We start from the raw sequence: 15,459 nt of genomic DNA, 5'->3' as shown, positions 1-15,459 counted from the left end.
TTCAGGATTAAAAATCTGAGAATTGCCAGTAAATAGGGCACCAGAAATAGAAAGCATAAAATCAGGTCATAGAAAGAAAAAAAAATGCCATAGGTTTTGACCACTGTAACATTCAGAAAGCTAGTGGAAAATAGAAGAAGCTTGTACAGGCAAAGGTGAGGATAATGCTTTGTGTTCAAACCACAAAGACAATGATAACATTACAAGTAGGATATAAAATGGAGAGCGATAGAAAACAGTCTGTTTTCCTGAGCGTTTTCCTAAGCAGAGGCAGTAACTGATTTTGAAAAAAAAGCCGAGTTTGCTATTTGCAAGGTGCCATACCAAAAACGTTGACTGATTTCATTATCATGGACTGTAGAGTCATAGAACAATGCTAAGTGGGGGGTGGGGGAGAGATGAGAAACAGCAAACTTCCTGCATCAGCTGAGCCTTTCTCTGTAAAGCTAGAGTGAACAAGCCTAAGTCATAGGAGTCTCTGCACATCAAGATTAGTGAGAAGGCAGAGCCAATCCAGCCCTTGGTTTTCCTATTATAGGCATTGGTTCCCCTTGGTTTCTTTACACTGAAGGAATTCTTCAGTCTTAGTATCTGAAAAAAAAAAAAAAGTATCTTTTCCTTTTATCTGTGACAATAGTCTAGTTCTAGAAACAGAGTAAGTAAGAGACAAAGGATGGCATTGCCAGCTCAGCACCACTCCCAACAACAAACGAAAGTCACAGTGTGCACCCTCATACAAGGGGGTGAACTGAAACATCCATTGGACCTGAAAATAAAAGTTTTGTATCATGCACAGAGAAATAGGGTTTTGTTAAAAAATATATATATATGAGATCTTCAGCAAGCTAGGACACAAATGTTTATTTAAAACAATTTTTAAACTGATTCAGCCAATGGCTAAATCCCATGGGGACAGCCACATGCCAAAGTCCTTGCCTAGAAAAAAAAATTAATGGTGTGGTTTTAAAACTATGTGTCCTCAAGTAGAGCTACAAAAACTTTAAAGGACATGTCCATTCCAATTTCATGACACAGTCCTAAATATAACATAGAGGAAATGCTTGGGTATTTAGGTACCTTAAATTTACTACCCTTTCTAAATGCAGCAGCAGGGTTCCTACCTGAGATTACTTTAAATGGCCTATTTTCTAAAATCCTGTCTCCTTTTTTCATAATTCCTTGTGGTGCAGATCACCACTGGAACTCAGAGAATAAGAAAGAAAGGCATTGTTTATAGCAGTCTACTCTGCCCATTTTTCAGATTAGAAAAGTGATGGAGGCAGATTGGTTATCCAAACTCACTAAAAGGAGCATAAGGTCTTCAGAGCCAGTACCTGGCTGGCCTTTCTCTCTCTCTTCTCTCTTCTCTCTTCTCTCTCTCTCTCTCTCTCTCTCTCTCTCTGTCTCATTGAAGGACATCACAAGAAAACATTGAGAGACATTTTTTCAATCTAAAGGTTTGCAGAACAACCCAATGTAGGATGTTTATCTTGTGATTTGAGTCAGAGGACAGAAAATATAGGGTACGAAGTATGGTAAAGGTGAAGCATGTCTAGTAGCTGTTCATGTGGAGAGGGGTACCCAGAGTATATTCCCTATCTCTTTTCTCTCTCCCCATTCCCTTTTTCTCTTTCCATCTCTGCCTCATGGGTATTCTTAGTATTGAAAGCTTGTGGAGCTGTGTGCCCTCTGGAAATGCTTAGACTCCGTGGAATATACATTCATGCACAAAGGCACCAAACATAACAAACTTCCTAGTTACTCATGTCTCATTATCATATGGAAATGCCTTCCATGTAATCCTTACATTTCACTCCCAAGTAGGGTTGCTATTTGGTTATCTTCAGCTACTTACACACACAGAGTGGGGGGGAGAGGGAGAGGGAGAGGGAGAGGGAGAGGGAGAGGGAGAGGGAGAGGGAGAGGGAGAGGGAGAGGGAGAGGGAGAGGGAGAGGGAGAGGGAGAGAGAGAGAGAGAGAGAGAGAGAGAGAGAGAGAGAGAGAGAGAGATACACGCACACACCACAAAACCCTCAGCACATACATCTGATAGCTGTTAATGATGACCTTTGGCAAAGAAGTCAGAGGATGGTTCAACTTAAGACACAGTGACTCAGGGAAGAGGAGGAAGGCCGTAGACCAGGCAAAGGGGCATCATCAGGTTCACAGCTACTGTTTCTATAGAAACTAGACATAGGGTAAAAAAATGGCAGCCAGAATCCTGACTTGTAGGTTTCTAGAGCAATTGTGTTCTAAAATATAAATGAGCAAAAACAGAGCCTAGAAATAACAAATACAGAGATTCTAAAAGTCAAAACAAGTTACTAAAGCCCACATTTTCAAAACATAATGCATTTACCAAACCATTCAGAAGCTAACCACAGTAAGTTCAAAACCAGTACTTTAAACTTATGAGGAGACACACTTGCATTGGTTTTCTTTTACAGAGGTGGTATATACCAACATGGAGGGAAAGGTAGTTGGTCCCTTCTTCATATCCAAGACACTTCTCTCAAGCTATTTTATTTTGTGGGGCAAATATGTTTACTTAAAAGATTCCTAGAAAGGGTTCCAATCTTTCAGATGTTTTCAGTCCAAGGACTTTGTAGAATGAGGCTACAACATAGTTGTCTAGAAGAGTTAATTAAAATATTTCAAATGCATACATGAATAAACCTTCTAAAACTCATATTCAAGTGATGGATATCTCAAGTTGTTGTATGATTTACTTTTAAAAAAAAGTAATAAAAATTAGAAATGAAAACTCAGCCAGATCTTAGGACTAGCTAATATACGGTTGACCTGGGTTTCAGTATTGATGCTAAATTTTTGTTAGAATGCATAGCATAGCATGCATAACTCAATTCTGACCTTTATTTTTTTGCTGGTCTGTAGGCATCAAAGCTTTCTTTCTTTCTGCAACTGTGATATTTTGGATGGCTTTTTAGAGACTGGATACTCCAAGGTTTAGGGATAGATACTGAAAGACTGGCTAGAGATAAGTGCTTATGTGTATGGGTAGCTCACAGCTCATGATCCACACTGAAATCTAGGCAACTAGAAGCTGTTGATGATGGCAGAAAAATGTAACACACTATACAAGGACATCAGCGCACAATGAGCTTGAACTCTACACTCCTTGCTAGTCTGAAAGCCCCATTAGCAAAAGCCCCATTAGTTCTCAGGAAAGCATTGTACTTTCTGGCCTTCTGATCATCAGCCTGATAACATGGTGGGTTTTTTGAAAACGAAACAACAAAAAAAAAAAACTTTTAAGTCATGTAATTGTACACGTTTTTTTAGTCTTGCTTCCTGCATTCATTATTTTCCCCCTCTAGGGCCATTTCCAGGGATCTCAAGAAAATGAAAGAAACCACTGTGACTAAGCTGGAATGCATGAAAACCATTCCACCTCCTCCTAGAGGACAAGGAATAGATCTCATGACGCTTGTGTTTATCCCTCATCCATACCCTCCAGCTACTTGTTCACCCTGTACCCTTAGAACCATCCCAGGCCAACTTTGCCCTGGCTCCCTAGCCAAAAGGAAGGTGGTTGTATCTCCTGGGGCCATGATGTGAGAGGCCTTGGAGGAAATGTTGTTTGGGAAATAGCAAAACTGTGTGACTACATTAAAGTCAACACTATTTATCTTCATCTCTTGTCCTATGGGCTGAGAAAGAGGCACCACTGTTCGGCCCGACCCCAGTGCACAGCTGCAATAGAAGTAGGGAGGAACTGGTACTTTCAAGTGTCAGACCTTTTGTTCTGACTACTAGTTTATGGGGCTGATGTGAAGCATTGCAGTCAATGAAGCTTTTGTCCTAGGTGTACAGGGTAGGACAGTGGAAAAACTGCCTTCTCTTATATCCCAGGCCCATCCATCTTCCCCTCACCCTGTTTCTCAACTTTTCTGTCTCTCAAGCAGACAGAGAGAGGATCCCTCCTGGGTTAATGTACTGGAAAATTGCTCTGCATGTTTATGAGGGGGTGCCTTCCAAATGAAAGAGAAAAGGAAAGGGGGAAAAAAGACGGTGAAGAAGAGTCATTTTTCCCACTGAACCTATTGGCCTTAAGCTTGTGGGTCTGACCCTGACTAAGGAGATCTTCATGTCCTGCTAGGAGGGGCATTGTGAAGTTTGGCAGAGCGCACTTCCGATTGAATTTTCTTTTTTTTATTATTTATAATCACAGAGGCACTCTAGACAGCTCCCATCACCCAACGCACCACCAATACCCTGAATCCAAAGGCACATATACTCAGATATGCAGCCATCCCAGCCTCGCCCTGGAAAACAGCCCTTCCGCTCACATCAGTTCACCTTGAAATAATTTATTCTCCTCAGAGGAGGAGCTGGCTCCCCCAGGCAATCCCATATAAATAGCAAACATGCTTTCATACGATTGAATGGAACACTGGACCATGTGACCTTTGCCATGGACGGCTGTGGAACCCAGAGGACACTGTGATACGTGATGTCACTCACTTATTTTAGCTTTTTTTTTTTCCTAGCTAAAAATAATATTCTTTAACTCAGATCTTCTTTGCCCATTCCTGTTTGTTTCTCTGTGGGAGGTTTGGGGCTAAATGTCATGGTTAAGACATCCACTATCTATGCTCATGGTATACAGGCCTAGCCTATGTTGGCACCAAGAGATTAAATAAAATGGACCCGGGTTCTTAACAGAGTTTCCATTCAGATGATCGTGGTCCTTCTAACCACAGAAGCCTGGTAATTTTTACGGAAGTGAAGGGTGCATCATGGAGGACCACCAAAAGCCTTCTTTCGGGCAGTGAAGGTAAAGTTAGCAGCCTGGCACATTTTCTTCTTCCTTCAACTAGTTTGGGAGAACTTAGTAGATGCTTTGCTTTAGTGCCAATTTTATCAATTTTATCAGAGAAGTAGGAGGGAAAGGCTATTTTCATATAAAAGGTCCATTACTCTGATGCCCTGAAAGATATCTAGAACCTTCGAAAGGGAAATTTGAATTCAAAACTTAAAAACAACTCAAACACAGCTAGTAAAGAAGATCACTCTCCAGTCATCAGGACCCCTGGACTATAGGTTCTGTCTTCGTTTTGAGTTTAGGTTTCCAATGTCTAGAAGAACAACTTTCACTTGAAGTGATGGTTAGTTACCTGACAGATACATGAAGACATCTTTCACGTGAGGAGGCTCACCACAAAATGTGACCAACTTGATCACAATCATTCTCCCTCTTTTATTTATAATACCAAAAGCTGAGCGATTCCTGAGAACTACATTCTTTTTTAGAACATGACGAATTTTATGACCACCCTGTCCCATGACTTCCTTCCCATCTGTACTTTTTTTTTTTTTTTTTTTTTGGCAAACTTTTTCACAATCAAAATCTGACTTTCTGGTTTGGAGTTTAAACTCTGCCAGGAAAGGGACTTCTTTAAATATGGAGCAAGACTATAAAAAGAAATGGGGTGAACCTGGCAGATAATGCCCAGGAGAGTAGGGAGCATTCTTCATGTCAAAAACACACAAGTTAATAGCCACCCCCCCCCACCCTACCATCTCTTACTGTGTCTCCTTTGGAGGAAAAAGGTCAGAAGCATTAGGACCTGGGGCCTGCTCCCTGAAGACCCTTAATAAGCAGACGTTACAGTAACGTGCTCCGGGAATCAAGCATAAATATGACCCCTGACCCTGCTTGTCAGCTGAGCCCCTGAGTCTCTTAGAAATATACTCCCCACTCTTCTAAACACCCACTCTTTCCCACCAGCCCCCTCCCACTCCACTGGGTCTCTGTGCCTGTGGCTTCTGCTCCAGAGCTCACACACTTGCTGTCTCTGTGACCTTTCTCTTCACAGAGGTCAAAGGCCGAAGACCTCAGGCTGGCCTCTTTTCTTTCTGGGGCCAGCTGATGAATCATTCCCAACTTGAAGGGAACAGAGGAGAGGGGAGGTTCTGAAGGCCTTTTCAGAGAAACAACTGTGGCCTATACATCAGCATTTACACAGGTCTGACACTTTCAAAACTCAGCCTCCTCTCTCTGGGAACAACAGAAAGAAGAGGACAGAGGGTGTACTGAGAGGTCTCATTGCCCCGATGGAAATGCTAGAAGCATTCATGGTTGGGTGATGGACAGTGCCCAGGAGAGAGCCAGGGATACAGAGTCATGGAGAAATGCAGACTCTGTTCAACACATTTCAGATTTCCTCCTGCGTTCTCTAAAATCAGTGTGGCTCTCCTGAGAGAGCTTTTCTCCCCATTTACTGAATGTCTGATCAAGAGGACTTTGATGAACTATTCAGAACTCCGCTGCTTCTCATTTAGGAAAATATGTGATTACATCTTTTAAAGAAATTATGACGCGTGTCTTATAAGACAGACCACACGGGTAGACAGACTTGAGAGAGGTGGAATTGGGTGCGTGGTAGCCACATAGAAGATTTTTAAGTTGACGTGGCTCTGCTCTCCCTACCATGTTCTAGTTTTGACTTTTGATCCATGACCAGTATACACTTAACCAGACATCATTTCTGGGTGTCTTCCATGGTCTTATAGGAAAAATTTCAAATACCACTGAGAAGCATTGTCATGCTGACGACAGGAGAGCCCAGCCTATGTTCAGAGACCGCAAAAGAAAAGGAAAAAAAAGTTTTAAAAACTTGGGGGTGGGGAGCTTATTTTGCTTTTGTTTTTCTCTATAATATTTATTTGTTTGCTTACTGATTTATTTCTATTTTTACAGTTTCCCCTCCCTACTCTCCTCCCATCTTTAACCCCTACCTCTCTTACCCTTCACCCCCATCCACTCCTGCTCTGTTTCTCTTCAGAAAATGGCAAGTCTCCCATGGATATCAACCACCACCATGGCATATCATGTTACAGCAAGACTAGGCACCTCCTGTTCTACTAAGGCTAAAGGAGGCAACCCAGTAGGAGGAAAGGGTCCCAAAAGCAGGCAACAGAGTCAATAGAAACGTTGGTCCCTCTGTTTGGAGTTCCACAAGAAGACCAAGGTACACAACTCTAACATATGTGCAGAGGGCCTAAGTAGGTCTCAGGCAGGCTCCTTGGCTGGCAATTCAGTCTCTTTGAGACCCTATAGGCCCAGGTTGATTGGTTATAATTTTAACAATTAGCCTCATAATTATTTGGGCTAATTTCCTATTTCTTTTATTGAATTGATTTTTTTTAAAGATAAAAAGTTGAAATTTTATTTCCATGTTTTTGAAGAAAATATGTCAATGTCCACAAATGCTTGCTGTAGGTTATTTTCTCTTTTTTCTTTCTATTTGTTTATTTTATTTTATTTTAGTGGGGAGATGTAGCTAGAGAGCAACAGCGAGGTGTTTAAGATATTGTTTTCTTTCCTTCCTTCCTTCCTTCCTTCCTTCCTTCCTTCCTTCCTTCCTCTTTCTTTCTTTCTTTCTTTCTTTCTTTCTTCCTTCCTTTCTTTTTTGTAGTTCTCTGAGAACTTTGTGTCTGTGTATGCATCACCCCATTTCCTCCATCTACCACTCCCCATGGATTCCTGAACATGCTCTCCTCGAAATCTCCTGTCCTTTTTTTTTTTTTTTTTTTTTTTTAAATCCCTATTTCTAAACCCAGTTAATTCTACCCAAACACACACAGGTGTGGGGCTACCCACTGGAGTATGAAGAATCTACCAGAGGCCAAACTCTCATAAAAGAAGAATTATCCCCTCCCCCCTCCCCCATCAACAGCTCTCAACTGCTAATAGATACTCAGTAAGTAAAGGGCACTGGAGAGTGCCTCTCTCATGCATGTGTATGCTGACATTTCGGTTGGCTTAATCTCATGCCGGTCTTGTGACAAAGGTGCGAACGAGTGTAATATCCATCTTGTAACGAGTATCTGCACTCCAAGGTAAGGGAGTTGTGTTGTCTTGAGTTTCAAAATGCTGAATGTACTGGTCCTTTGTGGAAGCAAATCACTAAGTATTGGAATTGCCGTCCCTGCTGCTCCTCACTTGCAGGAAGTGCAGGCTTTAACATGGTCCTTTATAAAGTTGTTTCCAGAACAGCTCAAGCATTCATTATGTGTAGTAAATTTCTCAACTCACTTGGATTAATTTTCTTTTATTTGGAGGGAACATTAAAGGAATATGCTACCTTGCTTTTGTGTTATGTTAGTTTTCTTTTTAAGCTACATCAGAGTTCATCGATGATGAAGGTGATGGGGAGATAGTTATTTATTTTCACCTATCTTCCTCCCTGACCAAGGCACCTTGGGAAATGACTTGCCTTTTGGTCAGTCCTGCCTCCTTCAGCCTCACACTCAGACTGATATTCAGGCAGTCTGGTGTGCACTTTAAAGTAAATGCTCTTTAAAAGAAAACAGCAAGGAGAAGATATTTGCTCATGAAAAACAATTCCTAGAGCATGGACACCTAACCTGTCAGCAAGGCTGTTGCTACTCAGGGGTCTTCAGGGAGGTAGAATAACAAATTCTGACCCTCTTTGAAAAATCTCGCCTTAAGACAAGTGGCCCTAGCCAATGGAAAGGAACTGCCTAGCCTGCCATATCAGAGACCGTAACAGGAATGTACTCAACCACCCTGGAAAAATGAGAATATCCCATAAGTAGTCCCAGAAGCTGTATGGAGAATGGCTTTTTTAAAAGTTTAAGGCTTCAGTTAATGGAAAGATTAGGCTGAGTGGGAGAGAAATCTTGTAGATAGGAACGTGAGCCCTCTGGGAGGGAAGGAAATTAATAGGACAAACACACACATTAGCAAGTGTACAGATAGGAATCAAGGACAAAGCAAACACTGAAGGTGAGAGATAGGTAGGGAGCAAGAAGGTTGTCTGAGAGGAAACACCTATGAGTCTAAAGCAGGAGTGAAAACAGCAAGAGATAAGAGCAGGAGGTGAGAGTGAAGGGGTATGCTAGTTTGGATTACAATCACTCACTTTGAAAAATTATACAGAAGACTTAATCTTCCAAAAATCACCAAGTTGTAAAAACCCACTTATGTAATTTTGGTCACATATTAGAATGATGTTTATTCACAGAGGGGAAAAAATCTACACCAGTCCTTGGAAGAAAGTCTGATTATGGTTAAGAATAGCCTTTGGCTCGTGCTAGGACTCTGTGTACTTAGAAGTTAGATATAGCTTTCATGGGAAATGACAAATACTTGGGAAAAGACATAGAAAAGAAAGCCCTTAGGGATGCAAATAGGATCAATGGAATTTCTTGGTCCTACATTTCTTTAACCCCAAGAGGAAAGGCAATAAACAGATGTTTCTTTAAAGAATAAAGTGAAGTGTTTCATGTTAGAAAAGAAAAAGTAAACCAGCAGTTAATCTACCCTCAATAAATCCATAAATAGAACATGTCTGCCATTTAAGAAAACACAATTGTCAACAAACATGTTAGCATGTACATTTTTCTTCTTGATTACCATCTTAATGCAAAGAACATATCAGTCACTTCCACGGCTTTTCTAAGTGATTTCCTCAAAGAATAAAAGCAAGTAGGTGCATTAGGTAAGTTCTCCAGTCATAAGGACGTGTGATCACTCAGTAGTTCTGTGTGCTTATATGTCTTTCTTAAGCAAGATTACAGAAATACATAACACCGTGCAGTCATTCAATGTGAGCATTGAAGAAGTCACCTTGTACACATGATGCTGACCAACAACATCAAAATTATGGCACTGTCTCTCTTCCATATGTGTTAACTCATGAAATTGTTGTTTATAATTAAAAAAACAAATCAATCAAACAAAAATATTTTTGTTTATTCTGTTTATCAGGCCCCATATTCCAACTCAGAAACAAACACATAACGTAGTAAAAACTTGAAAACAAATAAACATGGTCTACAGGAGAGCTCCACATACTTCAGAAATGGTGGCAGGCTCCATTTCTCTGTTCTGGATTCCTATAATGCTAAGACATCACGTGCCCATGTTTATGCTTGGATATTGTAATTTGAAGACTTCTTTTGCAGCTTGATGACAACCCAGTGCCCTTTTGGATGATTTTGCAATACTTAGAAACCTCAGTTTATGCAAATTCACTAACTCAATAAAAATGCTAAGTTACCAAGGGTTTCCTTGGGGCACATTATCTCCAGCAGATCTCTGAGAGGACATACTGGGTTGTTTAATCAAACTCACTAGAGATATTCACAAAGATGGCTAAACTAATTCTATGTGTAGATATAGCAAGGTGATCAATTTCAGAAGAGACCTAGATGTTTAATGTCAGCAAACATAATGATCAGATATCTTAACACAAATGATCAAACAACTTTCAGAGTGTTCATCACCCTAAAGACAAGTGCTAGGATGTGTTAATTAAACCAGCTGGAAAAAAAAGAAAGAAAGAAAGAAAGAAAGAAAGAAAGAAAGAAAGAAAGAAAGAAAGAAAGAAAAAAGAAAACCTGAAAGGAGACATCTGTTCTCATCCATGCCAATTGGTGACTCTTACTGATAGGTCCTCCAACCAATTGCAAAGCATACTCTCAGGATCTTGTCTTATATCAACACAGAATGTGTGTGTGTGTGTGTGTGTGTGTGTGTGTGTGTGTGTGTGTGTGTGTGTTAAGGGTCCAGCTGTGTTTCCAAGTCCTCTGCTTCCTCCCTTTCATGGAGTCCAGATGCCATGTACACCAGGCTGGAAGAATGAAGAGAAGTCAAGAGCTGGTAGGGTTCTACAGCATCCGTTTCAGGCAGGTAATGAGTGCTGCCAGGACAGGGAAGGAAAGAGAGTGAGGTTTTTCTCTGAAGATTTGAGTATTACAGCTCTTTTACATGAAGCTTCTCTATCTTTAATGAAACAGCTCTTTTAGAGGATCTTAGCTTGTGTACAGTTTGTTGTCTGAATATACTTTATTAGGAGTGAACCAGAGGTATACATGAACCTTAAGAGAGTGGGAAGGAGTTTTCAAGGCAAATGAAAACCATTGGCTAGAGTTTAATGTTCTGTGAATACCTCATTTGTATGGAGAGGCATTCCAGGAATCCCAGGTACTTGCTGAGTAGGTTCTTATCCTAGAAAAGAGGAAGTCTGTAGGTCTGCCAAGGACTACTCAATCTTCCCCAGGTAGAGAGAGTAAGGGGTCAAATTCCCCAGACAAGGTCAGAGAAGGAGAAGCCCTGCTGATAAAGGGAGTCTACCACTTTGTGCTGAGCTCAGATGAGCTATCAGGTCATGGTAGACTTTGACCTTAGTTAGCACAGTTTCCAAACATGTATGCATGTATGTATATGTATGTGAATGTATATATATATATATATATATATATATATATATATATGCATCTGTATACACACAGACACACACCACACACACAAACACTGGTGACATATCTCAGCAGGTCAAGGGTTTGCCACACAAGCCTAGTCACTGGAATTCTATTCTATCCCCTAAAATCATATAAAGGTGGAAGGAGACAACCAACTTCACAGAGTTGTTTTCTCACCTCACATGCATGCTGTAGTACACATGCACACATGAACATACATGTGCCCAAATAGAAAATGATAAATAATTTTTAAAATATGTAAAACCATTTACATATTTTCTAATATTACTCTTTAAGTAATATTACAATCACTATCAGGTTCAGAGTGCCATTATTTCGAGACTTTTCTCTTTCTTGTTATTTTCAACCAGTTATTGAGAAACATTTACGTGCATGCCATGTTCAAGGAATGACTGGAGACAGGACAAAGAAAGGAGAAGAAGTGACACCTAGACAGACAGATAGCCAGTCTGGTTTCCAGCTACAATGGAGATTTGCATGTGGCACCATAGGAACAGGAGGGTGACAGCATAGGGCCACACCTGGTTTCATGCTTCTCATGACCCTTTCAGGATGAAGCTTGGAAGGAGACAGAGAATATCTTTAGGAGGGGAGAGAGAGTAGGAGGCAGAAAAGAGAAAAGGTCAGTTCTAGTCATTTCACAGGACTGAGGTCTAGAGCATAGGACTAAACCCCAAATCCTGACTTCAGGAGCAGAGTAACTGCCACAAAACAACACCCAACCCAAAGTGTGCAGATAGCCTGGTGGCCAACATTCCTAATCTCCCATTTAACCAAAGTATTGAGTACCTTTCTCAGACTCTCTCTGCAGAGAAAGACCTAGACTGCCTATCCTTATTCTCAGAACTTTACAAAGGGGCAATTATACACTAGAAATGTCTTAGATGGAATCAATAAGTGAATGGACTGATTATATGGTTAAAAAGTATCACACTTTGTATGGTAAACAGACATAGACAGAGGCTGATGGATGACAGAAAAATATAGACATAAATACAGATAGGAAACCAGAAGTGTAAGTTTATAGGTACTCTCGGCATTTGGGGGGACTGAAGCAGTATGACCTCAAGTTCAAGATTAACGTGGGATACATAGTGAACCTCGTTAGAAAGAAAGGAAGAAAGAGAGAGAGAGAGAGAGAGAGAGAGAGAGAGAGAGAGAAGGAAAGAAAGAAAGAAAGAAAGAAAGAAAGAAAGAAAGAAAGAAAGAAAGAAAGAAAGAAAGAAAGAAAGAGAAGAAGTGTGTAATGTTCAATTTGTCAGATAATTCCAGAAATTCACCTCGGAAGCCACCCCTAGCCCTGCTAGAGGTGTTCTGATATTTGCTTTTATTACTTCCATTTGAGATTATGATACACTGGTGGATTCTAAACCTTATTACCAATCCCCATTGCCCAACTAAAAAGTTAGGAGCGCCTCTCTTTTCATCTCTGTATTAAATTGTAGAAACTTAGAACTAACAGGGGAAAAAAGCCACATATTTGAAAAGTACAGAAGTGTGGCTGCATGTGCCATTTGTAGGTGGCAGTGGCTGAGGGTGACTGGCTCAAATTTTGCCCTTTTAAACATATTTTGAAAGAATCAAAACACCCAGGTTTGGCTTCCTTTAATGTCACTATGAAGGAGTCACTGTTGCCATCAACAATTCTATTGAGAATGTATGAAGAGATACAGCAACAACAATTTCAAACTAACCATCACAAAGCAAAAAGAACATTGGTGGGCATCTTGAATCTTCCTACTTCATAATATCACAGCTTGAAATTTATAATCATTCAAATAATTCCAATTCTTAGGATTACAATAATTGGAACTATATTCTACTGCAATCAAACCTTGGTTTATTATGTGAACTCTTTTGCTTGGATGATGATTAAGAAAAAATAAAATAAAATAAAACAGCTGCTAAATTAAATATTTGTGCTCCTTCTTTACCCTGTCTCACTATGGATGACATCTTTTGTTTTCTGGATTCAAGAGATATACTCTACTTTTGTAATGTTTCCAGAGACGAGTGGTATTTTTCTCTTCCCTTGCTCCTGTGAGGAACAATGTTAAATCTTTATGGAAGGATGTATTCAGGACCTACTTAAAAAGAATTTCACCTTCTCAACACCCTCATATCGACTTTAGTGTTTTTCAGATTTCCATACTCTAATACTGTGATGCTGAGAAAATCACTATGGTTCAAGACCAGCCACAGGGACCTGTTAGGTGAAAAGTTGAGTCACCTTTTATTATTTTATTATTTTATTTATTTTTATTTTTTTTTTTTTAAGAAAACCATTTACTTGGGTTATACTTCAGATTCATAGTTTACGATTTGGGACTTCTGGTGGCTGTCTGGCAAACATAGGTTCTTTTGCTTTCTTCTTTTATCCTTGCCTTGTTACTAAGGTGTTAAATATTTAGCTTCTGGGGATTAGAGCTTTATTAGGTCTCCTCTTTCTATTTACTTATTAACTTGGTGGAGCCATTGTTTCAGAGCCAGACAAGATTTCAGATTTTATAAATCAGTTTGCCTTAGGGAAAGACATAGTTGAGCTTGTACCCTAAATCTGTTCTCATATTTATAACCAAATTACTTCTATAAACATGATTCTTAAAACACATATTGAATCATTCAAGTTAAAACAGATGTTACTCACCTCCCTATACATAATAATAAATAAATAAATAAATAAATAAATAAATAAATAAATAAATAGAAGGAAAGAAAAAGTGATTCCTTTTGTGTGTGTGGCCATCAACTCAGAGAAACCAAACAACAAAACATGGACAAGTCAACCCAGAGGCAGATATCTAGCGTCTTACCATCATGCTTAGAATCATTGTCTTCCTTTCTTCCTGGTAGACTTGACAAAGAGATCAAAGAAAATATTCGCTGAAACTGTTTCTAATGATAAGATAGTCTGCCCAAGATTTGAATAAAAACAAATAGCTGAAATTTTATAACAGAGTTGCCTAGTAAATAGAGAATTAAGGACTTGATAGGCTCTTGGAGAAAGAGGGGGAAAGATGGAAAACCATAGCCAATAAATCCATTCACATGTCTATACGGCGAACAGCGGGGGCAGGGGGAATGAAGGATGCTGGGCTCAAATATGTAAAACACAGGCCAGGTACGATGTATAATAAGCATTTAAGCAAGCACCTTTGAGTGATGAAAGGATAGATAGGTACAAGATTACATATGCCAACTAGCTGACTGCAAATAGACACTCAAGTTAAGGGGATGATATTTTGGGGTTATGAAAAGCACTCTAAAATTATTAGCAAAATGTCCCAGGAGTTAAAAGTTCTTGTTGCCTATTATAACAGGAGACTTGAGTTCAGTCCCTGGGACTCAGATGGTAGAAGGAGAAAATCAAATTCTCAACATTGTGCTCAGGCCTACATCTTCCATGATGTGTATATGCAAGCATCCACGTTCTCTCTCTCTCTCTCTCTCTCTCTCTCTCTCTCTCTCTCTCTCTCTCTCTCTCTCACACACACACACACACACACACACACACACACACACACACACAGAGAGAGAGAGAGAGAGAGAGAGAGAGAGAGAGAGAGAGAGAGAATTTAATTATGGCTTAAAGTAGTTACAATATCACAGAAGTTTTAAAAAGTGTAGAAGAAAATAACTTAGATAAAACTAGCTTGGCTATAACATACTTTTTATTATCCCCAAAATGTTTACTGGTTATGCCAGTGTCTACATGTGACTAGACTCAGGGCAGCCAAGAGCTCTCCTCCACCCAACAATTCCCCACAGAGGCATGGCTGCTGGGGATTTGAAGTCCTGTCCTCATGCTTCTGCACCTTTAACCCTTGAGCCATGTCATCACTCTTAGAAGACCATTCTTCAAATAGCCATACCTAGAATCATGGACCAGGGAGGAAGGGTGAGAAAGAAGGGGTCTGTTCTTAGTGACACCTCTTCAGAGTGCGCAGCACTGACCTGAAGAGCCAACCGCAGCTGGTCTCCAAGAATCCCATTCTGTGCTTTAAATCTCCATTGCTGGAAGGGAAGGGGCAGCTATCATTAAATTTACAAGCAGCCCTTGTGTTTCTCATGAATTACTTTCCTCGGGAAGCCTTTGTAATTCCAGATGATGTGAGGAGAATCTGATTTTCCCATTGAAGCCACATTAGAGCCAGGGACTCTGTGTCCGCCCCAGGGTCTGTT

Source organism: Arvicanthis niloticus, chromosome 1 (genome assembly GCF_011762505.2).
Source record: "Arvicanthis niloticus isolate mArvNil1 chromosome 1, mArvNil1.pat.X, whole genome shotgun sequence".
In the NCBI taxonomy this organism is placed as follows: domain Eukaryota; kingdom Metazoa; phylum Chordata; class Mammalia; order Rodentia; family Muridae; genus Arvicanthis; species Arvicanthis niloticus.
Note: the sequence above shows the minus strand (reverse complement) of the source record.